Source organism: Plecotus auritus (genome assembly GCF_963455305.1).
Source record: "Plecotus auritus genome assembly, chromosome: 4".
In the NCBI taxonomy this organism is placed as follows: domain Eukaryota; kingdom Metazoa; phylum Chordata; class Mammalia; order Chiroptera; family Vespertilionidae; genus Plecotus; species Plecotus auritus.
In genome coordinates, this window is record NC_137775.1 from 87114567 (window position 1) to 87140763 (window position 26197).

The window sequence follows — 26197 nt, forward strand, 5'->3', positions numbered from 1 at the left end:
GAACATTACCTATGCCATAAGGCTTGATAAGTATTTATTGGATTTAATTGAATGAATGAACACATGAATGTAAAATTTGTTCTACATGGGGACCACTCAGTCACCCACACTGGGATTTCATTCAACAGTAAATTACCATGGCAACAGCCAGATGGGATCTCCTGCCATCCTTGCGCTCCATTCACACCTTTCCCTCTGGGCCACAGCACTTGGAAAGAGGTGGAGCCTGGAGCTGAACTATTGGGTCCGGGGGTTGGGGGGGGGGAGGGGCTGATGTTTAGCCAGATTGTGAAAGAATCTAGCTGCCAATCTAACAGAGTGGGTGGAGCCAAGACTGTGGTAATCCTGGGATACTCCCATAAATCAAGAGAATCTTTGATTTTCCTGAGGGAAGGGGAGAGCCAGGAGAAAGAGAAATATGCTTGGATGGCAATAACTTCAAATACCAGTTAGGTGTTTAACAACTGAGTTGAATTTCATATATTTCAACTGAATGCCTGGAGGAGTGTGCCCCCCAACCCCCATCTCAGTCAGACTCAATTGTCTTTTTTTTTTTCTTTCAATTGTCTTTTAAGGCTCTTGAACTCTGGTAAGTACAGAGGCTTGAATATTTATAGACCATTAGAGACATGAGAGCAATCCCAATAATTCTTAGAGTGTGCCCCCCACCCCAATCTATATACAGACAGTCCTCGGGTTACGTCGGACTTGATGTACATCATTTTGTGGTTACATCGCCATCTCCCATTTATTTATAAAAAAAAAGTTCCGTCATTTCAACATATGTACATATGTGCTTTATGTTTTTTATTATTTACTAGAGGCCCGGTGCACGAAATTCGTGAACGGGGGTGTGTCCCTCAGCCCAGCCTGCACCCTCTCCAATCTGGGACCCCTCGAGGGATGTCCGACTGCCCGTTTAGGCCCGATCTCCTGCCAGCCTGATTGATGCCTAACTGCTCCCCTGCCAGCCTGTTGGCCCCTAACTGCCCTCCCCTGCAGGCCTGGTCACCCCTAACTGCCCTCCCCTGCAGGCCTGGGTCCCCCACTACTGCCCTCCCCTGCAGGCCTGGTCACCCCTAACTGCCCTCCCCTGCAGGCCTGGGTCCCTCCCAACTGCCTTTCCCTGCAGGCCTGGTCGCCCCCAACTTCCATCCTCTGCTGGCTTGGTCACCCCTAACTGCCCTCCCCTGCAGGCTTGATCACCCCCAACTGCCCTCCCCTGCAGGCCTGGTCCCCCCCAACTGCTCTCCCCTGCAGGCCTGGGTCCCTCCCAACTGCCTTTCCCTGCAGGCCTGATCGCCCCCAACTTCCCTCTTCTGCTGACTTGGTCACCCCTAACTGCCCTCCCCTGCAGGCTTGATCGCCCCCAACTGCCCTCCCTTGCTGGCCTGGTCCCTCCCAACTGCCCTCCCCTGCTGGCCATCTTGTGGTGGCCATCTTGTGTCCACATGGGGGCAGAATCTTTGACCACATGGTGGCAGCCATCTTGTGTGTTGGAGTGATGGTCAATCTGCATATTACTCTTTTATTAGATAGGATAGAGGCCTGGTGCACAGGTGGGGGCCAGCTGATTTGCCTTGAAGGGTGTCCTGGATCAGGGTGGGGGTTCCCTTGGGGCATGGGGTGGCCTGGGCGAGGGGCCTGTGGTGGTTTGCAGGCCGGCCACGCCCCCTGGTGACCCAAGCAGAGGCCCTGGTATCTGGGGTTTATTTATCTTCTACAATTGAAACTTTGTAGCCTGGAGCAGAGCCAAGCTTTCTGCTTGCTCCGTGGCGGCAGCCATTTCTATTGGGATTTATGTATCTTCTATAATTGAAATTTTGTAGCCTTAAGCAAGGCCTGGGCCAGCCAGGGTGTGTGGAAAGCTTGGCTTCCTCCATCACCGGGGGGCAACCCTAGCCTCCTGCTCTTTCCAGCTCCGTGGCTCTCGCCATTTCTGTTTGGACTTATGTATCTTCTATCATTGAAACTTTGTAGCCTTGAGTGGAGGCCTAGGCCAGCAAGGGCAGGTGGAAAGCTTGGCTTCCTCCATTGCCAGGGAAACCCAAGCCTCCCTCCTGCTCTCTGTGGCCGTAGCCATCTTGGTTGGGTTTATTTGCATATTTGCTCCTGATTGGCTTGTGGGCGTGGCTTGTGGGTGTAGCGGAGTGGTGGTTAATTTGCATATTACTCTTTTATTAGATAGGATTTACCACGAGTAAAGGTCAGGAATTGTTATCTTTCTTTTAAATTTTTTTTACTGTTTCACTTCATTACTGCTGTGTATGTGCTCCATGTGAGTGACGTAGGTGCTTATGTAGGTGGGTTTCGACTTATGGTGAAAATCGAGTTACGTCATGCCTTAGGAACGGATCTCTGACGTAACCTGAGGACCTACTGTATATAAAAGCCTAAGCGACTATTACAACAGGATGACCAGTAGCTATGATGCTCACTGACCACCGGGGGCAGACACTTAATGCAGGAGCTGCCCCCTGGTGGTCAGTGTGCTCCCATAGCCAACGTCCCTCGACCAGCTAACCTAGCGCGGTCCCTCCCCTCCCGCCGCCCCCCCCCCCCCCCCCCCCCGCTGGCTGGCCCTGATTGGGACTGAGTGAGAGGGGAGGGACCCCACCCAAGCAAGAATTTGTGCACCCAGCTTCTAGTACTAAATAAGCTTCACCCAGCAGCGTGGGTATTCTAAACCCATCCTCACCCAAGCCATTTCCACCCTTTAATGTTTCCCTAGAAACTTGGCAGATGGGAGCCTATAAAAGGAGCAATAGTAAGCAGAATGAATTACAGCAAAGGTGTGTGGCTGGCAGAATTGGCACCGAAGAGGGCGGGCGGAGGGGCTTGATCTGACATGGACTTTTTTGGTATTTCTCATGTTCTTCTCTCCTAAGACCTGGGCTGTGTTAGTTCTCATGTCTGCACTGGGCCCACAGACTTGGCATTGATAACTCCCAATTTTTGGCAAGATAGTTCAAAGAAGAGCAAAGAGTGAGGGGTGGCCTTTCTAAAATCATGAGGTTTGATCAAAATTATTTTTAGGTACTTTGTGTATTTTTACCGTTGTTGTTAATTTGTTTCCAGTATTCCAAGGAATGAGTAAGACCACTGGTGAGAGAACATGATGTTATGTTTTTAAAGGTCTGTTGTTGTTTTTTTAAAAAATCCTTAACCGAGGATATTTTCTCATTGATGTTCAAAGAGAATGGGAGGAAGGGAGGAGAGAGAGAGAAAGAGAGAGAGAGAGAGAGAGAGAGAGAGAAAGAAAGAAACAAGGATGTGAGAGACACATCGATTGGCTGCTTCCTACACTTTCCCCAACTGGGGCCAGGGATCAAACCACAATGGAGGTACATGCCCTTGACTAGCAGTTGAACCCGAGACCCTTCAGTCAGTCTGTGGGCCTATGCTCTAACCACTAAGCAACCGGCCAGGGCATGTCTGGTCTTACTGTATGATATAGCTGAGGCATTGGTCCTGTGTTCTACAATTTCCTCATTCCACTCCACATGTCAGACTTTATTTCTTTGTTAGGATCCTTTTGTGTTGTTGTTATTTAGTTCCCCATCAAGAGTGAATAAATTATAGAACACACACCTATGGATTATCCTGCAATAATATTCAACAATTGTGCAAAAAAATTTTTTTAATGGTTCAACATTTATTGTGCACTGTGTTTCAAACACTGATCTAGGCTTTTGGAATCCTGAACAGATGAAAGCCTCTGATACACTCTAGTTGTGGGGGGAAACCATAAATGAACAAAATTACATGCTATGTCAGAAGGTGACAACTACTGTGAACCAAATAAAGTGGAGGTGAGGGGGAGGTACAGGGGGGCGTAGCACTTTAATTGTAAAATAAGGTTTGCAGGGTGGGCCACACTGAGAAAGTGACATTTGAGCAAAGGGTAGAAGGAAATGAGAGACAGAGTCATTGTAAGTTCTGTGCAAGCGCCTTCTGAACAGAGGAGGTGGCCCCAGCAGAGGCCCTTGTTTGGGGGCAGTGTGGCTGGTGCATTTGAGGAACACACGCAGGCAGCTGGGGCTCAGGCTGGAGCACAGAATGCACTGGAAAAGGAGTGGGGTATGGGGGCTCAGTGGAGGCAGTAGGGCAGGGTTGTGAGGTAGGGGGAGGACTTTAACCTTGAGGCATAGAGGAGGATTTAGGCAAAGAAGGGACATACATTTTTTATTATAAAAAATCCTAAAGAGCACAGGAAGACCACTTAGGAGGGTACTCCAATAACCCAGGCCAGAGGTGCTGCTGCTCAGACCGGGGTGGCGACTGTGGAGGGCGTGAGGGGTCAGGTGCTAGAGTATCAAGAAAGATTTCCTGATGGGTTGGATGTGGAATAAAGTCTAAAAATCTCAGTATGACACACGTGTATGCTTGCTTGGTTGTACTGCAGCGCGGTAGACAGAATCAATACACATGAAACTGTTCATAATAGTTACCAGAGGGCAGGGAAGGAGAGGAGGGGAGGCGAGTTTGAGCTTTATAGATGTACATTTCAGTGCTGTTTGGCCTGTTGCAAATCACACTTGCCTTTTGTGATTTGAATGAAAAAAGTCAATAATTTATTTGTACAAAGCTGCTCCTTTGACTTGCCCTTATCTCTGTTTAAATATTGGTGAGGCTCACTGAGTGACTTGTCCCAATCCCCAATGCCCAAAGCAGAGCTCTGGCTGTCCATGTTGGTGTGTTTTCACCATCTGCCAAGGGCTTGGCACTGCAGGAGGGTGTACTCTTTGGCCCCACATACATTAAACACAAAGAAAGAGAAGCAAATATCATCCCTTAACACTTCTGCTCTCTCTGATGGCACCTGGGGCTGCAGGAGAATGTCTCAGACAATTTGGGTGGCTTCAAGTCCGTGGCTACATAGTTGCTCCTTAATACCTGGTGTCATTAACACAGAAACAAGAATAAGCATGATGCACCCTAGCCTCTAAGCCAAAAGATGCGGGTGGAGGGATGTCTTACTTTTCTTACTCTCTTTCTTATTAGCTATTGCAGGTTGGATGAAAATCACAGAAGACAGCTGTGGCTTTGTCCTGTGACTGTCCTCCACAGATATTCCTGCTCAGCTCACAGAATTATTATCATGATGAAAAGAAGGAATGCTTTCTAGAATGCAAGGAGTTCTGTGGCCTTTGCTAATCCTATTCCATGGCGGTGGGGGTGGGAGTCAGGGAGGGGTAGGGTGCTACCCGCATTCTGCATATGAATATCTCCAATGTGCTTCACAATATCTGTCACCCACGCAGAGACACCTGGACATCCTCCCCTCGGAGCCTGGGAAAGGGGAACACAGACATGACTGCTGAGAAGGACTTCCTCTCACCTGTCTGTCCCAACAGCAATTTGAGAGAGGGCAGGTCCTTGTCTTTGAGGCCAAGATCTTGGCTTTCTGCATTTTGGCACCGGATTTTGCTCTGTGTCCTGCTTCCTCCGCTAAGTGCCAACTTGAATGAAGCACTGAACACCACTTCCCCACGATCCCAAGATTCTTCTGCGTGTGGGGGCACTTCATACTCAGGGGCAGTTCCGACTGCCCTTGTCAGGTGTTGCCTGGTCTCCATCAAATTTGCCACACTCTCCCGGGTGCCACTCTGTGGATGTCACTCGTCCAGTCTCTGGGCTGAGGGTTCCCCACCGAGGTGCCATTGGCACAATTCTTCTCTCCAGCACTCAAAACATTTCTTTCTAGGATTGTAAATGACTTCAATTTATATGTGTGTCCCTTTTCAAAAGACATTCCGGGTACTGGTTCCGAGGCAAGCATTTTGGAAGTCTTCAGAGTGGTGTATCTTCAGAGCTGTGTATCTTATCATTAAATAACAGAATATACATTCATGTTGGTGATGTAAACTGTTATTAATTATAATAACCATGTTATAATAAAGTGATACTTTCACTTTACCAGGCCCTCCCCCCGCCCCCCTGTCACATTCTTTCAACTTTTGCTTGTAACACTTGGCAGCACAGTTTTTCTGAGCGTCAACTAAATTCGTTGTCAGGTGGAAACAGCCCTGTAGGATCTAATTTGAGTCCTGGCCTTGCCATGAATGCCTGTGAAGTGAGGCAGATTAATTGCTCTTATTTTGCAAGCTGTAGGATTCACAATTCAGAACCCCAAATAAGGACGTTATTAGTGATCTGGATAACCAGGGTAAAAAAAGAAAAAGAAAAATTAAAAAAGAGAGAGAAGGAAAGAGACTTTCACTGATAGAAATATTTTACCTTTGGAGAGAAGAGATTTGGGGCCTAATACCCATATAGCTACCATGTTAGATAATTGTCAACTCCTTACTCCTCTTTTTATTTTTTACAATATTGGTAAGGACAGCATTAAGTAGCTGTGCATTTATTTATCATTGTTTCTGAAGAACCATACAAAGGAATTTAAATGGAAGAAGATTATTTCTCTCATTTTAGAGACTACTCAGAGTCTAAACATTTCTTTTTTTTGGAACAGAATCAGTCTTACCTGAAACTCTCATAAGTTCCTAGCAAATAAAAGTCCCAAGTACAGTGGTTAAAAGTGTGGGCTCTCACGTCCCTGTGTCTGGGTTCCAAGCCTGGCTATGCTGCTTGGGTGACTTTGGAGGAGTTGCTTAATGTCTGTCTTCTCCTCTGTAAAGTGGGTCTGAGAATAATAAGTAAGTCACAGGGCAGTCAGAAGGCTTTTACAACCACCATGTTTCTTGAGCATGTCCTGCTTAGTGATCACTTTCTATTTCTGAGAACTTCATTTCCACAACAACCCCACCAGAGTTCTCCATAGAAGTAAATTCAGCCATGCACATAAAGTCCTTATGACTGTGCCTGGCCAAACTTAGTCTCAATCAAGGCTACATAGTGTTTTGTGTCCCCAAAGAGGGTGCAAAGTGAAGTCAGTATGCCTTTGGAGCAAAATAAATAATTTAACAGGAGGGAGGATGTTTCCATACGAGGCGGTCTCTGTGAATCTTAATTATGAAGTGAGTTCATATGAATTTGTCAACCAGCTCCTGCTAAATGAGATCAGCTGGAGAGTTCATATGGAAGGCTCTAAAAGGGGGATTAAAAACAGTGCCAGCAGGGTAGGTGGTGCAGAGGCTTGGCAGAGCTCCCTGCACACTGGCTTTTGCTTCCCATCCTCCTAAATGTGACCTGAGAGGACAGTGGGTTAAAATGGTGGAAAAGCAGTGACTCAGGGCTTGGACCGGTGTGTGAAGCACATTGGATAAAAAGCCAAATGATGAAGGGGAATGAAAAACACTAGAGCAATGACTTTTAAACTTTTAAGTTTCAGGACTCCTCTACACTCTTAAAAAAATTATTGAGGACCTCAAAGAGCTTTTGTTTATGTGGGCAACTTCTACCATATTGACTGTCTTGAATAGTAGAGCTGAGAACATTGAAAATATTTATTATTTCACTTCAAAGTAATAAAAACCCATTCCTTGATAGCATAAGTAACATCATTCATAAAATGAAAAAATAGCTATATTTTCCAAAACAAAAAACTTAGTGAGAAGAGTGTTATCATTTTACATTTTTACAAACCTCTTTAGTATTTGGCTTTTTAGTAAATAGCTGGATTCTTATATCTGTGTCACCTTTAAGTCTGTTGTGATGTATCCTTTTAGTTGAACATCTAGCTTGTCACATGTACTGGTAGTTAGTTGGAAAAGGGAGAAGTAATTTAATAGCCTTTCAGGAAATTATGGATATTCTTCTTTAATAATATGCCAAAATGTGACAGGTGTTTGATTCTTAAAGATTGGTTGCAATGTGAAATTTCAAACTCTATCAATGAATTTTTATACTCTATACAAATATGAGAGAACGAGAGTGAAAAGGGAAAATGATGTCTTGTTCTTATTCTTCCTCTTATTATTATTAAAATAGTTCATACACTAAAGACACTCTGAAAAGGTCTTTGGGGTCCCTAGAGGTTCCTAGAACATATTTTGAGAACCACTGTCCTAGGTAAAGAATCTCCTCCTCTCTGTTTTTTATTTTTTATTTTTTTATTTTATTTCAGCTCTCTGTTTGCATAAATGAAGACTTGCTCAGGTTATCCCAGAAAAGGCAGCTGCATTTTATGGGTACAAATGGCCTGAACTTGGCCCGTGCATTCTCTCTGGCTCACTTCTGTGGACTACATATTCTCTTTCCCATGACACCTTACCGTCTCCATTCTTCTCTCTCCTTTCTCATACTTTCTGCTTCCTCATCTTCAAACTTAATCATGCCTCCTTCTTTTTTTTTTTTTTTTTTTTTTAACTGATGTAATAGCCATGTATTGAATCTAATATCTCTCAAGCAAATAACAATAACAAAACATTTTTTGGTACCCATAAGATATTTACAAAAATCAGTCATATTTGACCACAAAGAAAACCTTAACAGATTGTAAAAGCCACATTATCCTGTCTTAATCCAATAAAGTTAAAAATAATGTAAAGAAGACCATAAACTATACAAGAAGAAATCAAAACAAAATTATAAAATATCTATAAAGCAATGGAAAAAACACACTTTTTACCAAAACCCAAATTTCACAGAGGAAACTGTACTCAGAAGGAAATATATAAATGAAATGTTTTCATTATTAAAGAAGACAATGTCAAAAAAAGTTAGTTTTTACCTTAAGAAGTTAGAAAAAAGTAACAAAGTAAACTGAAAGAAATTAGGAAGAAGAAATAAGATGAAAGCTAAAATGAATATAATAGAAAAGAAGCAGAAAATATAAATAAATATAAATGCTCTCCTTTGAAAAAGATTAATAAAATCTGGCCTGATTAAGAAAAAAACTGAGCAAAAGTGAATAAAATTATGGATTCTGTAGAAACCTACAAGTAGAGGAGAAATTAAAAGGATAAGAGGAACCTGTGGCAAGAAATTGGAATTCTTTTTTTTTTTTTTTTTTTTTGAGAAGCATTTTTTTTATTTATTATTTTTTTTAAAATAAATCTTTATTCAGATTATTACAATTATTTCTCCTTTTTCCCCCCATAGCTCCCCTCCACCCCTTTCCCACCCCACCTTCTGCCCTTACCTCCCCCCCCACTGTCCTCATCCATAGGTGTATGATTTTTGTCCATTCTCTTCATGAACCCCCCCATACCCCTTTCCCCCTGAGAATTATCAGCCCACTCCCTTTCTATGCCCCTGATTCTATTATATTCACCAGATTATTCTGCTCCTCACGTTTTTAATTCACTTGATTTTTAGGTTGGCTTGTTGATAGATATGTATTTGTTGTTCATAATTTTTTCTCTTTACTTTTTTCTTCTTCCTCTTCTTTAAGAATACCTTTCAGCATTTCATATAGTACTGGTTTGGTGGTGATGAACTCCTTCAGCTTTTTCTTATCTGTGAAGCTCTTTATCTGCCCTTCAATTCTGAATGATAGCTTTGCTGGGTAGAGTAATCTTGGTTGTAGGTTCTTGCTATTCATCACATTGAAAATTTCTTGCCACTCCCGTCTGGCCTGCATAGTTTCTGTTGAGAAGTCAGCTGACAGTTGTATGGGTGCTCCCTTGTAGGTAATTAACTGTTTTTCTCTTGCTGCTTTTAATATTCTCTCTTTGTCTTTTGCTCTTGGCATTTTAATTATGATGTGTCTTGGTGTGGTCCTCTTTGGATTCCTTTTGTTTGGGGTTCTGTGGGCTTCCTGGACTTGTAAGTCTATTTCTTTCACCAGGTGGGGGAAGTTTTCGGTCATTATTTCTTCAAATAGGTTTTCAGTATCTTGCTCTCTCTCTTCTTCTGGCACCCCCATAATTCTGATGTTGGTACGCTTGAAGTTGTCCCAGAGTCTTCTTACATTATCTTCAACTTTTTGGATTTTTTTTTTTGCTTTTTGCTTTTTCGGTTGAGTGTTTTTTGCTTCTTTGTATTTCAATTCTTTGACTTGATTCTTGTGTTCCTCTATTCTGTTTCTGGGTCTCTGTATAATATTTTTTATTTCAGTCAGTGTATGTTTAATTTCTAGTTGGTCCTTTTTCATATCTTCGAGGGTCTCGTTATATTTATCGGCCTTTTCTAGGATATTCTTAAAAAGTCTTATAACGGTGGTTTTGAATTCTATATCCAGTCGTTTGTTTTCCTCCATTTCTTTCGTTTGTGATCTGATTCTTTGACCCCGCATTTTCACTGAATCCCTGAGTTGGTAAGGTAGATATTTGTGCTAGGTTTCCAATATGGCCCAGTGGGTCTGCCTCCCCAGTTAACCTGATGTGGACACTCTTGGTGCACCCCTTTGTGGCCTGTGTGTACAGCCTTGTTGTAATTAAGTCTTTATTGTTGTTGGTATCACTGGGAAGAATTGACCTCCGGGCCAGTTGGCTGTAAGGATCAGCTGTGTCTATGCTGGGAGAAGCCCGGTGCTGGAGACAGCCTTATAGGATTAGACTTGCCAAATTGCAATAGCCTCTGTGCTCAGCTTGGATGGGGTGGAGTCTCAGTCTTGGCTTCCTGTCAGCCCCGCCCCTGCGCGCATGTGCGCTTTCAGTCCTCCACCTTCCCCAGCTCGAGTCTCCGCCTGAGAGTCCAGACTCCCCCCACAAGAGCGTGGGTCCCCAGGGGCTCGCCTGGAACTGGGGTTCACCGCAGTCAGAACTGGGGCTTGGTGCAGTCAGAATCCTCTGACTCCCCTTCACTAGGGAAAGCCTGTGGCAACCCCCGCAGCCCCTGTGCGCACCGGCGCGGCGCGTGTGCGCACCCCCAGTCCTCCGCCTTCCCCGGCTCCCGAGTCTCCGCCCGAGAGTCCAGACTCCCCCTACAAGAGCGTGGGTCCCCAGGGGCTCGCCTGGAACCGGGGTTCACTGCAGTCAGAACTGGGGCTCAGTCAGGATCCTCCGACTCCCTTTCACTAGGGAAAGCCTATGGCTACCTCCGCAGCCTTTGCGCGCACTGGCCCGTGTGTGCCTTCAGACTTCTGCCTTTCCCAGCTCGCGGTCCGAGGCTTCCTTCCCCCTTCCGCCAGAGGAAGCCAGCCAAGCTCTCAGCCGCCCTTCCTCTCTGCGCGCACAAAGCCCCTTTGCCGTACCTCCAATTCTCTGTGAGCTTTTCTCCTTCCTTCTAGTTGTAGAATTTTCACTCAGCCTGCTTTCCTGTGGTTCTGGATGGTGTCCGTTCTGTCTTTTAGTTGTAGTTTTGAAATTGTTGTGCGAGGCAGCAGTTCAGGTGTTCACCTATGCCGCCATCTTGGTTTCTCTTCCATGCCTCCTTCTTAATATTAAGACATTTTAGCTTAAGCTCCTGTAGATGATTACACATTCTCTTGATGTTTTCAAGCTCATATTTATAAGGGAAGAAATTGGTCATATTTTTTGACCAATCATGACATATTCACTGGTGACATTGTGGATCAGCTGCCCTTGGGCAAGGCACTCCTTCTGAGCCCCTCAGCTATGTGTGGTAGAGTGGGTCACCTGGTAAAAACATAGTTCTCCTGTGTTCTTCTTAAGGTGGCTGAGAATTTACCCAATTCTCATTAAACTTGTACTTTGTTTTGAAACTCTAATGTAGTCTTAGTATTCTTCAGGGGCTTCCCCTAAGACTCCAGCTCACTCTGAAGTGAAATGTAGCAGTGAAACAAACAGGCTATGGAGAGAACTAATTGGATTGGAATTCTATCCTATCTTGGTTGCTTGTTACCTGTGTAACCTTGGTTAAGTTACTTAACTTCTTACTCCTAAAATCTAAGGTGAGGACGATAATTGTACCTACCCTTAGGGTGGGGTGGGGTGGGGTGGGATGGGGTGGGTGGAATCCATGTAAATCACTGAGCATATAGTAAGCATCCACAGAAGTTATGCTCATCCTTAAGTTTGTTTTTTTCAGCATCTGAGAAGTGAAGAGAGTTTTGCCCAGGAGGATGGAGACCAGCTCCTGGGCCATCTCACTAATATGTCTCTTTTTCTCTTGCTGATGGCCTTGATTCAGGCCACCTTTCCCTCATCACCAGATTTGGCTATTTGGAAATAGTACTATCCTTAATCACTTAAGCACTAGACAGCGTAAGCAGCTTTTTTTTTGTTTTCTTCTCAGCCCAACCCTTCATCCCCTTTTCTGTTTTCTCACTCACTCCCCACGCCCGCCCCCCCCCGCCCCCCCCGCTTTCAACACATCCCTCTGTCTTTTCCTTAGTTAGAGTATATGATAAGCTGCTATAACAAAAGACCCCAAAATGTTGTAGCATAAAAAGGGAGAAGAATTTGTTTCACTTTCTTGAACTAGTCCAGAAGCCATGGAAAAGGAGCCTATTCTCCACCAGGCCCTGTGAAAAGCCAGATTCCATCTCCTAGGATATTGCATTTATCTGCATGGTCGAAACTGGCTTACTCCACACCCACGTATTCCAGCCCACAGGAAGTAGGGGGAGAGGAAGCAGAGGACAAGCAAATTCTTTTTTAAAAAACATATCTGGAAGTTGGCACATTGACCAAGATTTAGTCACAAGGCTATGCTTAGGTTCAAGAAAATATGAGGGGTCAGGTGGTCAGCTAAAACTCAGAGGAGATCAGAGTCCTAGTCCTAAAAGAAAGATGGGGCCAATGGGAGACAATTCTTAGTTCCTGCCACAACCTTAGGTCTATCAGCAGAACTCAACAGGGCATGGAATTTAAGGTTTTTAGCAGCATGTTTCCTAAACTGTACAGCAACTGAACATGCTCCCTCCCATTCCTCTATTCCTTCTGCCTGAAATATTTCCTCCACTTGCCTCTCCTTCTTTGGCCAATTCCTCCTCCTCCTTTAGATCTCAATCTAGATGTCACTTTCTTAACTCTGAAGACAGTTTCACCACCTCTTGAAGGCACCCAGAGCATTTATGACAACTCCAAAAATAATGCCCTTACTTCATTGCCGGCTTGTCTATCTTATCTCCGGATTTGAGGATTGCATCAGGGCTGGACCTTGGTCTTATTCACCACGGTGCTTGGAGCTGACAAAGAATGATCACATGCAGTGTGCATTTCAAGATCTAACAAAGATCAAGCAAAGATCTGCTGGATTGCCAAAAATAGAAATGATAGCAGATGTTAGGTACTACATGGCCAGTCCTGTACTAAGCACTTTCTATTTTAACTCAATCCTCACAGCAAACATATGAGGTTGGTCCTATTTCCATCCCTATTTTATAAATAAGAAGACTAAACAACAGAGAGGTTATGAAAAATTCATCAGGTCATGTAGGATTCAGACGTAGGCAGTCTGGGGCCAAAGTCTAGGTTCCCACCCACGTGTTATATGGCTCCTTGGGTAATAGTTCATAATAAACCACCAACCCTACACACCCTCAGGACTCCATTGGAAGGGGTTGATTTAATCACCATATGCTTTGACAAACAAGTGTTGTATTTTCCATAATAGTTTGGATTTCAGGGTGAATGAAGAGATTGGGTGACTTGGATGAGCCCTTGTGACCTTATTGTCCAGTGTGTGTAAGAGGTAGAGTGACCAACTCATCCCCGTTTGCCTGGGACTTCCCAGGTTTAGTATGGAAAAGTCCCATGAAGCAGGTACCCTTTCAGTCCCTGGCAAATTGGGATGGCTTGTCACTACAGTGTGAGGTTTCTGTGCATGAATCTGAAGCATTCTTGCCACACCCAGGCTAGGTGGACCCAAAAGGGAAGATCAGAGTCATGGACCTACAGTGGGTTCCCCACATAGGCCTACACCCTCTTTCTGTGCTTCTTTTCAACTTTATTACTGATCTTCTCAGGGCAGGTGGCCCCTGATGCTTGCCCCTGAGAGGGCCTTGCCATAAGCCCACTGGCCTGGGAAGTCAGTCTCAGCAAGTAAAATCTGGGATCACAAACAAGCCTGTTTCTTCTATGGAGTTGAGAGGAGATAAGGGTGTAGATTAGGCTGGACATTGTTTCACTGAGGAACTGTGATTGTCCTTCAGGAATCCATAGCCAGGAAGAAACTCAATTCACTTTGAACATTTATTAGGTGAATATCAACATATTCACAAAGGTTTACCTCTGCCTCCTTTATAATCATGCCAAAGTATGCCACTCAGTTACTCCAGGTCTTTAGCTTATACTCATTGGGAAATATCATTTAAAGAGAAAAATGGTATTTAATTTAATTTATTTTTTTAATATATTTTTGTTGATTTCAGAGAAGAAGGGAGAGAGATAGAACCATTGATGATGAGAGAGAATCATTGATTGGCTGCCTCCTGCACGCCCCCTACTGGGGATTGATCCTGAAACCCAGACATGTGCCTTTGACTAGAATCAAACCCGGGACCCTTCAGTCTGTAGGTCGATGCTCTATCCACTGAGCCAAACTGACCAGGGCAAAAATGGTATTTTAAATGTTACTATATTTATGTCAAGTACCAGAGTGATTGACATGGCTTATGCAACATAAAATATTCAGGAATTTCATTAAGTAATAATGATGTCACCATGCTGTTGAAGTTTGAGTAGTGACCTCTGCAACTGTCAACATCCACTTTACGGATTCTCTACTCTCCCTTTAGCCTTAATCTTTGCTCTGGGGCTAAAAAGTTATTATGTAATGAACCCAAATGGGAGCCTCAAGTAGTTGAATATTATTTTTATACTAGAGGCCTGGTGCACAAAATTCGTGCATGGGGGGTGTGTCCCTCAGCACAGCCTGCACCTTCTCCAATCTGGGACCCCTCGAGGGATGTCTGACTGCCCATTTAGGCTCAGTCCAGGTAGGATCAGGCCTAAATGGGCAATCGGACATCCCTCTCACAATCCAAGACTGCTGGCTCTCAACTGCTTGCCTGCCTTCCTTATTGCCCCTAACTGCTTCTGCCTGCCAGCCTGATCACCCCCTAACCACTCCCCTGCCAGCCTGTTTGCCCCTAACTGCCCTCCCCTGTAGGCCTGGTCACTTCTAACTGCCCTCCCCTGCAGGCTTGATCACCCCCAACTGCCCTCCCTTGCAGGCTTAGTCCCTCACAACTGCCCTCCCCTGCTGGCCATCTTGTGGTGGCCATCTTGTGTCCACATGGAGGCAGCCATCTTGTGTGTTGGAGTGATGGTCAATTTGCATATTACTCTTTTATTAGATAGGATTCCAATTTAATAACCTAGACATTTTTTCTCCTAATGAAATAGCTATTTATATACTTCTTCAATCCAATGAAGTTCATTAAATGGGCATTATGAAAATAGTTTATAAAATTTTCAATTACTTATATAATACAATGGCTTATTTTCTAAGTAAATAAAACATACATTAACAATATAATCCTGAAGAACCCAGTTGACAAGAAAGAAAATATCTTGGTTCCCCGCCTCCTCCAAGTCAATATTTTTATCAAACATTTGAGAGGAATTTTAAGTGGCCTGATTATTAATTTGGGAATGATATAAAGCTGGGAAAGATGGCTAACAAAAGGTCAGAATCTAAATTCAAAGTAGTCTCAATAAGTTCCATTAACAAGCATCTACAATTTATATTATAATAGAGGCCCGGTGCACAAAATTTGTGCACAGGGGTGTGTGTGTACCTAAGCCCAGCCTGCACCCTCTCCAATCTGGGACATCCCTCTCACAATCCAGGACTGCTGGCTCCCAACTGCTAGCCTGCATGCCTGCCTGATTGCCCCTAACTGCTTCTGCTTGCCACCCTGATCACCCTCTAACCACTCCCCTGCCAGCCTGATCAACGCCTAACTGCTCCCCTGCTGGCCCAATTGCCCCTAACTGCCCTTCCCTGCCAGCCTGGTCGCCCCTAACTGTTCTCCCCTGCAGGCCTGGTCACCCCCAACTGCCTTCCCCTGCTGGCCCGGTAACCCCTAACTGCTCTCCCTTGCCAGCCTGGTCACCCCCAACTATCCTCCCCTGCAGGCCTGGTTGCCCCCAACTGCCCTTCCCTGCAGGCCTGGTCACCCCCAACTGCCCTCCCCTGCCGGCCTGGTCACCCCTAACTGCCCTCCCCTGATGGCTTGGTCACTCCCAACTGTCCTCCCCTGCAGGTCTGGTTCCCCCCAACTGCCCTCCCCTGCAGGCCTGGTCCCCCCCAACTGCCCTCCCTTGCAGGCCTGGTACCCCCCAACTGCCCTCCCCTGCTGGCCATCTTGTGGCAGCCATTTTGTGTCCACATGGGGGCGGCCATCTTGTGTGTTGGAGTGATGGTCAATTTGCATATTATTCTTTTATTAGATAGGATAATTTAACAAGGGCAAATTTTTGCCTTTAGTTGGACAAAAGCAAAATAAAACAAAACAACTAAATTAAGATAAAAAAGCAATTTGTTTAAAAAGACAAGTTGAAATTAACTGATAAAAAGATAATATAAGTCAATGGTGTCTGCCATATTGCTGCTCAAAATCCAATGTGGCATGAGGTTGTATTAATGGGAAATGTGGCCAGCACAGGGTGGGTGGCAGGTCTGTTAATTTTTTCAGATCATACTGTATTTAGAGACTTTTCTAAAATTCTAGATGCTGCATTTTCAGAGGCACATTGACAAACTAAAATGTATTCAGAGGAGATTGAGTGTTAAGGGTTTTGGAAACAATCATGTATGAGGAAGACTTGATGGAACTGGGGCTGTTCTGCTAAAAAATAGAAAGCATGCCCTGCTGGCATAGCTCAGTATCTGAGCGCTGACCTATGAACCAGGAGGTCACAGTTTGATTCCCTGTCAGGGCACATGCCCGGGTTGTGGGCTTGGTTCCCAGTAGGTGGTGTGCAGGAGGCAGCTGGTCAATGATTCTCTCTCATCATTGATGTTTCTATGTTTCTCTCTCCCTTCCTATCTGAAATATGTATGTATATGAATTCAGGGTTCACTTTGAAAGAGGGAGCATCATTATTTTCTCTATATTCTCTCTTACAATTTCCTTTTTCCTTGGAGATTACACTGGAAATAGAAGAAGGTTATTTTAAGTATAAATATTAAGAAATTTTGTGTTATCTTGTAGTATTTTCTTCCTATTCTTCTAGCTAAGTCCTATGACAAATCATAGCTTCTATAGCAGAGCAGTCCCACCTCATCTTCAGAAATAGTTTTTTTGATATAATGCAATAAATTTCAACTGGTGTGCTGCAAGACTTTTTAAAACATACAAAACCATGGCTATTTAGTCAGGGCCACTGATCTCTTTTCCCTTAGATTGTTAAATAAAAAAAATGATAACAGCCAACACCACACTAGTCATCTGGTGTGAATGGAGTCAGAATTATACCTATTTTTTTTTTTTTGCCAGATTGGCAAGAAATATATTTTTGGGGGTGCTTCAGAATTTTAGTAATTAGTTTATGTGTGCCATGTGATTAAAAAAAAAAGGCTGAAAATCACTAACCTAATGAGTTTCATCCTTTCTGGATTTAGAATGATGGTCTAAATACCTTTGAAAATGACTCTGTGCTGAAGGCTAATGAATCTGCTCTCTTGTTATTCCCACATCCTCAAAGTTCTTCAACTTCTTGACTTGCTGATACTATCAGAGACCATGCCTCAGTCATCCAGGCTCAAAAGCACAGAGTCACCTTTAACTTAACTTATCTTCTCCCTTTTACCTATGATATCATCAAGCGCCAGGTCCTGAGATGCAAGCAGATTTTGTGTATTACACAGTGGCCAGCCCAGGGACATTCACCGGAAATTTGTGCTTTCTGTAATATGTGGCAATGACATATGTATTATCAAAGGCTCCTGTTACAAGCGAAGCAGAGATTCTACACATTAGAGAGAGGCTGGGGAAAATTTGAGAAGGGGCTCCTCTTTTCTGACTCGGCATCAGAATGTCCAACCCTGTTTGTTATCTATGAAAGCTTCATCTGGAAGGGGTTTGGAAGATGTGTAGGAAAGTCAAACTCTCAAAGCAATGAGCACATTCATGATTTGAGTGTAGCTGCTAGGAGGTAGGGGGATGGCCTGGATGATCCCTAGAGTCCTTCCCAGTCTGAGAGATGTGATTGTGAAGCCCTGGCACAGAGAACAGCTGCAGATGTGACAGGAAATTGTAGGATATGGGAATTCAGCATGAGGCAAAAATGTCTTGTTTTGTTCTCAGACTCCTGGGTCTCCAGGGCTTAGGGCCAAATGTTGGAGACTGGGAAATGCAAGGGAATGTTGGCATGTGTCTACAGCTCTATTTGTTCAGATCAAAGCTTAGACAATCCGTTTTCAACATCTATATTGTGAAAACTTTTTCTAGACAGGTCTGTTGGGGTTAGAGAGTAGCCAGAAGTCACTGTTGGCTTTATTTCTTCCTCTGAGGGCTGAGGTATAGTCTAGGGCATTCCAAAGAGCATCAAGCTGGCCTCAGAGACATCCAAAGGTCTCTCCCTCCCCATTATAGGTAATAGACCTTGGCCACCCCAGCCAGGAAGTTATCTTTTCACTGGGCCTGATGAACTTAGAGCTGGCTTTCACACCTCCTTAAGGCCCTGTGAGAAGTTTCCAGACAGTGGGAAGCCTGGCAGGAATGTCTGGGAGCTGGGACATGTGGAACTCCTTGTTCCTGGTTCATGTGCTCCTAGCTTGTGGTTCTAGGACACAGGGTCAAAGTTGTGGAGTCTGGGGAAATCTGGGTAATGTGAAATTCAGCCCCATCTTCCTCATCCTGCCTCAGATTGTCTGCTCTTGATGAACATGTTGTGGAAGCCTCTTCCCAATTGATGTGGGAAATCAATTGGAGGCTTCTCCATTCGGCCTCACTCCATCACTGACAGTGTGCTTTTCAGGAATTTTCATGAAGGGCAGGTAAACTCCTATGACCCATTGGCCCTGGGGAGTATATGTGGAGCAGCAGGCCAATCACAGGTGAAGATTTTAAGGATCCATCATGGGATGGTCACTAAGTCACATCTTCTTGGAGGTCCTTCCCATAGTTTCTGGTCACGGGACTGGCTGTTCATTGGTGGGAAGTTCTTGGTGAGACTGGAAGTGAAGTTTGCCTCTGCCATGCTGCTGGAGTCCTCTTTCTACTCAGGAATATAGGCTCTGGCTTTGTGGATCTTCTGTTTGTTTGTTTTTTGTTTTTTGTTTTTGTTTTTGTTTTTTGCCATTTCTGTTTAATCAGAAATTCTTTTAAAATATATTTATTAATAGCATTATTTAGTTTCTAATGGAGACAGATGTTATTTCTGCTCCATCTATATTTCCATGCATGCCAACCCAATGTTTTCTAGACAGCTTTACTGAGATACTAGTGGCCCAGTGCACGAAATTCGTGCACATTAAAAGAGGATTAATTAGAGGAAATAATTTAATATTGCTATTTGCCCTTTCTCTATAATAGAAGTTTCAGAGATGAAAGAAAATTAGTAAAATGTATATGAAAACCTTCCTCCTGTCAGAGTCTGGGGCACACCATGGGACCCAGAGTCAAGTCCCTGCCCACCCACATGCACCTCAAAATCATATGAGACCCAGACCTGGCCGCTCCCCCACCCCATTGGGCAAGATCCAGACCCAGCCAGTCCCACCCTTGTCAAGCCCCGCTGGGCAGGGGACATAGCCTCAGGTCCCTGCTGATTGCTCATTAAGGCTCCTTATGGGAACTTGGCTTCAGGTGTGGGTGCAGCCATCTTTGTGATGGAGTGATGGTCAATTAGCATATTTCCTCTTTATTAGATAGGATAATTGATATTTTAAGAAAACTGCACACATTTAATGAACAAAACTTGATGGGTTTGAACATAATCCTGTGAAACCATCACCACTCTCAAGATCATAAACATTTCATGTCCTCCCAAAGTTTCTTCCTGTAGGGACTCTGGCTTTGGAGGGGAACTCCTATAAGGTGTAAGGCACCTTTGTAGAGTCACACAGCTACAAAATAACAAAGGAAGGAAGTACCTGAACACAGATTATCTTCCCTTTAATCACTCCTCTACTTGTCCTGTTCTCCTGACCTTGCATTTGATAGTCAGATATGAATATACCAACTGTAATGAATACTTCTATATAAGCTCCTTGAAATTTTAAGAGATAGAAAAGTTTAATTTTTTTCTTAAGCAATAGTTTTTTATATCACTTACCTCATGATTCATTGAAGAAAAGGCAGGAAATTCAGCAAAGTAGGAGAAAGAAAGAAAGAAAGAAAGAAAGAAAGAAAGAAAGAAAGAAAGAAAGAAAGAAAGAGGGAAAGGAAGGAAGGAAGGAAGGAAGGAAGGAAGGAAGGAAGGAAGGAAGGGAGGGAGGAAGGAAGGGGAGGAAGGAAGAGGAGGAAGGAAGGGGAAAGAGTCAACATTAAACTACTAATATTTTGAGTTTATTTTTTTCTATAATATTTATCTAAGGCACACTGTTTGAAGAATAAAGATCCAAGTAAAAATTTAAAAACGTGAATCTTTACTTGAAATAAAAATAGCTTCCCTAACCTGGCTGAGCATGTACAGCTTGCTTAGAAATTCCAATGGGGGCAAAGCTCAACAGGTTACAGGGACTAAGATTAGAAAACGTGAGTGACTAATAGCATTAAGGAAAGCAGATTTTAGGACCTGGTATTCTGCAAGCTGGTCTCATCTGGCTCAGGGCTGAATGTGCTGAAAATACAATTGTGGCTCTGGAATGCAGGTGGAGTCCTGGAGCTGCAGTTTGCATTGGAGTCTTGGCATTTCTTTCAAGTAGCTTACGGTCCTGATTAAGTCACATGGACAAAAACAGTAGATATTGGTTGTGTTTCTGTTGGTGACAGAGGGAATCATAATTTAGCAAGTTGGATCCAGAGTATAGTTAGAGAGAGAAGAGTTGAGATAGAACAGAAACTCTTAAACTACTGGATGATAAATCATTGGCATCCAGCGCTTTAGCAATTGTCGTTAGCAATGTGGTTTGGGGGTTAGATGGAGATAGGAACTAGTGGGATCAGCCATTTTTTCCCTTACATAGCTTGCAGAATATCTCTTCTCTGCCAAACTTGCTCATTTTGGTGTAGACTTTGGTGTAGACAATTTTGGCATCTGGTTATCTTCTATAATTTGTGTTATGAAATTTCCTGTGGAAAACAGGGCAATCTGTTTCTTAAATTTCCTGCAAATATAAATTCAATTACACCTAAAAACAAATTTGAGAGCTTTTTTATTTCCACCACTCTGATAGACAATTGTGCAAGATTCTAAGAAGCATACACTTTGTTTTGACTTCAAAAGATACACTTAAGGATGCAAGACATAAAACAAATAATAATTGAATATGTCATAGGTCTCAAAATGGCAAAAGATGGTTGTTTTAGAGATAAGAGACATTATATCTCAGGACTTCCAATTTGATGGCACTGTGGTATGTGTTTTTCAAACTGTGGGTCTTTACCACTTACTGGATTGCAAAATTAATTGAGTGGATTATGCCCACCATTTAGAAATATAGTAGAAAATATGAAAGTGTACTACATTTGGGAAGATTATGCATTATTTCCTAAACATTGTTTTCAGTTATAAACACACACACACGCACACACACACACACACACACACACACACACACATGTATGAGATGGGGTCATTATACAATGTAGTCCTTCTTATGAATTCAATTAAACAAGTTTCAAAGATGCTTCCATTAGCCAAAGTAATCTAAAACCCAGATCTTTATTACTACCCCTTATTAAATGCCTAAACTCTTCCAGGCCCATTAATAATAATGCTTAAAAAAACTTTTTAGGAAGTTATGATGACAGCACTCTTAGTACACGAGTCAGCCAGAGCACTGTCCTTATAATAATAGCAGCTAACATTGACTGAACACTATTAATATGTTGGGCATTGTGCTAAATATTTTTCATTCATTGTTCAATCCACCTCTCATAACAACGCTATGAGGTGGCTGGTATTATTGTTCCTGTTTTTCAGATGATAAAGCTGAGGCTATAGGAAGAAGAGTAACTTGTCCCAGCTCACTCAGCTAGCAAAACTCCTATACAAAATATTTCACCACCAGACTACATTATTTTCAAGAACAAATCCCTATTGGAAAGCTTGGAAACTTGTGAAACATCCTTTTGCTGTCTAACTATTTTGAAATGTTCTTCAGTTATCACTGGCACAATTCAACCCCCTTTGACCCCTACAGAAGATTTACAAGGGGCGTTTCTATGATTATGGGTGTAGAAGGTGTGGTGATAGGAGAAGATGTTGATTCCCCATCTGATTTGATTCTAAGGAACCTGTTCCCTCCATTCCCTATAGACTCTGGCCAGACAGGCCCAAATTCTTAGGTTCTGATGCAAAACTGCTTACCCCACTGAATAGTGGGATGTTTCCTTATTCCTTCCTTCTATGAAGAATGAAGTTTTCTCCCCACCAGAAAACAACAATCCTAAATTGGGGAGTTCCTGGAACTAGAATGAATTTCTCTTGGTCAGAGATCAGTAAACTTTTTTTTACAAAGGGCCAGGTAGTAAATATCTTAGGCTTTGAAAGCCAACTATTTAATTCAGCCATTGTAATGGGAGGGTAATGTGACTGATACTTAAAACAAATGAAATGAAGCCTGTGCTCTCACATAGGAAATTTCCTTAGACTAAGAGAGAGTCTTCTGTACCTCAAATCACACCAAACCCAGAGGGCTGCTGTTTGAATTTTCCCTCTCTGTGACCCCATGCCTTTAACTTTCAGTTTAGCTTCTAATTAAAAAGAAGATAGATATCCTAATACAGTGTTCAGCTTAAAAATAAAGATGAAGCCTGGCCGGTGTTGCTCAGTGGTTGAACATCAACCCATGAACCAGAAGGTCACAGTTCAATTCTCCTGGTCAGAGCAAATGCCGGGGTGGTGGGCTCGATGCCTAGTAGGGGACGTGCAGGGGGCAGCAGATAATGATTCTCTCTCATCATTGATGTTCCTATCTCTCTCTCCTTTTCTCTCTCTGAAATCAATAAAAACATATAAAAAATAAAGATACAAAATGTAGGGTAATGTGGCCTGATGGTTTTATAAAACAATGTATTATAAAATTAGGTATCTTCCTTACTTTTCCCCTCCCTCCCTCCCTCCCTCCCTCCCTTCCTTCCTTCCTTCCTTCCTTCCTTCCTTCCTTCCTTCCTTCCTTCCTTCCTTTCTTCCTTCTTTCCTACCTTCTTCCCTTTCTCTCTCTTTCTCTTTCTCTCTCCCTTTTCTTGTACTAATATATTAATAATCTCCTACTACTTTCTAAGAGGGTCTAGCCCAGGAACCAGAAGGTCCCTCTCCCACTTAATTAGAGGAGAGGTGTGGGGATATTAGCTTGAAGGAAAGAAAGATAAGCTACATTGATCTGTCAGGAAAGGAAACATGGAGAATCTGGGAGAAAGATCTAGGCATGGGGAGGCTGGTGCCAAGGGAAATGAAGTTGGGTAAAGAGTTGAGAACGAGGCTGAAGAGAGAAGATATATTGAGGTGGGGGCAATGATGGTGAGAGCTGTGGGTAATCAAGGTGAGAACCCTTTTCCCTCTCCTCTTTAGAATCTTCTGGAACATCTTCAGTGTAATGCATTATGTGGTTGAGTTTTAACTCCTTGAGTATATAAAGAAGCAAGTTTGTGCAGTGTGAAGACAGATCTCTCTACCATGAGACAGTCAGTATGTGCTCTTTTCTCTCTCATACACACTATAAACATTATATATATTTATGGAAACATTTTCCTTATATAGATAGGTAATGGATGACAAAAACATACAAAAATCTGAACATTTGCTAATCCTTCATGGTGGGATTACCAATCATTTTCATTTTTACTAGTAATCTCCCCCTTTTTTTGTATTTTCTAAACTTTGTATAAGAAACATGTGTTAATTTTATCCCCAGAAAAAAATTAAAGCTAATAGCCCTTTATCAGTTATTTTCATCTCCATGTTTATATAGATGGAGAAGAAAGGGAGAAAGACTTTTGAGGATATTGAGCATTTGCAAAGAGCTAAGTGGGGTGCTAGAAGGAGGAACTGTCTGTCTAAAATCTTCCCATACTCCATTTCTCCCGAGCGAAGCATGGTTAAAACAGTGGAAAAGGGTAAATATAGCACTGCATTTCCTCTCTGAAACCCCTCATGGGAAAAGGCATGGAGTGGGTGTAGGAGATGCATCGGGCTGATGAGGTTCTTTCCCACGTTCTGTGTTTAGGAGGAGAAAAGAGATTGCTTTATATATTAGAGGACGGGAAAATGGATATTTAATTGCTCCTTTTGAATTTTTGTTGTACTTTTTTAAAAAAAATACTATTAACATACTTTTACATCCCCAGCCTAAGTTGATTTAAGGTAGGCATTTTATGGGTATTTTACAGAGGATTTATTTCATGATTTAAATTTTTTTTTATTTTCTTTGAGGAGAGGTGGAGATGTTATACCAGAGACATAGAAGTATGGAACAGACTGTGGAATCTCAGAGGGAAGGCAGGGGTGGGTGGGAAGAGGTCACCCAAAGAACTTGTATGTATATATGCATAACCCATAAACACAGATAATAGTGTGGTGAAGGCCTGGGGTGGGGGTGGGCTAGAAGGGGTCAATGGGGAAATGGGGGAAAGAAAGGGGACATATGTAATACTTTTAACAATAAAGTTAAAAAAAAAAAGCAGAGGACACACAGAGGGCCTGGGGTCTTCATCCAGTTCAGTGAACATTTAGTAAGTGCTTACCTGAGGCTAGCCACTGTTTAGGGGGCGAGGAGTGAGGGCAGGTCAAAGACTGAGGTGGAAACCCTCTCCTTTGGGAGCATCGTGTAATACAGTGGCTCTCATCCTTAGAAGCATGTTAGAATCACCTGGGGGGTCTATTGAAAAACACTGATGCTAGAGCCCCACCCCAGGCCACCGATTAGAATCTTAGAGGTAGGGTCTGAGCGTCAGTATTTTAAAAAATCACACCAGGTGACTCTAATATGCAGCAAAAATGGAGAATGGCAGTCTAAAAGCAAAGGCAGAGCAGGCAGGGAGTTGCAGCTCCACATGCTATGTGCCATGAAAAGAATGTGTGAGTCCTAGTGTGTCATGGCAGAGGAGAAAGAGACTAATATTGCCTTGGGGAAGGGATGTTTCATGAAAGAGTCACAGGAGAAGGGACACTGAAGCTAAATCTTAAAGGTCAAAGAGGAGTTTACCAAATTAGACAAAGGGGGTGGGTGGGGTGCATTCCATGCAAAGACATCAGCCAGTGCCAAGGCATAGAGGTATGAAATGTGGGGTGTATCCTGGAGCTATGTAGGGAGGGACAGGCAGTGTATTAGTTTGCTAGGGCTACAGAAACATAATAGCACACTGGGTGGCTTGAACAACAGAAGTGTATTGTCTCATGTACAATGAGCAAGCACCATGGATTGAGGTAAAGGGAAGGGTGAGGAGGATCCTAGGAGTAGCGATTTGTTCTTCTAGCACTCCAGGCCCAAGATGTGGGCCATAAAAGAAAGAATTCCCAAAGAAAGACTTGATAAGACTTGGGAATCAGCTGACATGTCAGGTGGGAGTGGGAAAGGAGGACTGGATCAAAAAGAAACTCAGAAGAGTAGTGTTTGGCTTCTTTTGGTTTTGTTTTGTTTTTAACAGAAATGGAGAAGTCCATCTTTCAGGGAGAAGAATGAGTTCAATTTCAGGTTTGGTGAACAAGAGGGGATAGAGGGCATCCAAATGGAAACAGCAGCAGACCACTAGGAGGTAGGGATGAGACCTAGAGAGGAAGCCAACCACCAAGGGAGAATGGTTCACAGTCCAGAGGCAATAGTAACAATGACAAAAACGGGCAAAGGCGGTGGCTCCATTTTGCTCTCCTTGTATGTTTATCCTCTCTTGCCCCATCAGTGTGTCTGGAGGCCAGAGATAAGTGATATCTTGGCTTCTACTGGGCCAGCTAGAATGGCTGTGACCACTCGAGGCACTGGCTCTCTCAAAGGCTACAGTGGACGTTGTGAAAGTGTTGGAAACCAGAATACCAGGCTGGCAGGTATGTTGTCGTTGGAGGAAATAAACATACAAAAATCTGAACATTTGCTAATCTTTCATGGTGGGATTACCAATCATTTTCATTTTTACTAGTAATCTCCCCCTTTTTTTGTATTTTCTAAACTTTGTATAAGAAACATGTGTTTGAGCTGCCATCAAAAGCATGGCCATTTAGCACAGTTGGTGTGGTTCAGTGGCTGAGTGTCAACCCATGAACCAAGAGATCATTGGTTGGATTCCCAGTCAGGGCACATGTCTGGGTGGTGGGCTCAATTGCCAGTAGGGGGCATGCAGGAGGCAGCCAATTGATGATTCCCTCTCATCAATGTTTTTATCTTTCTCCCT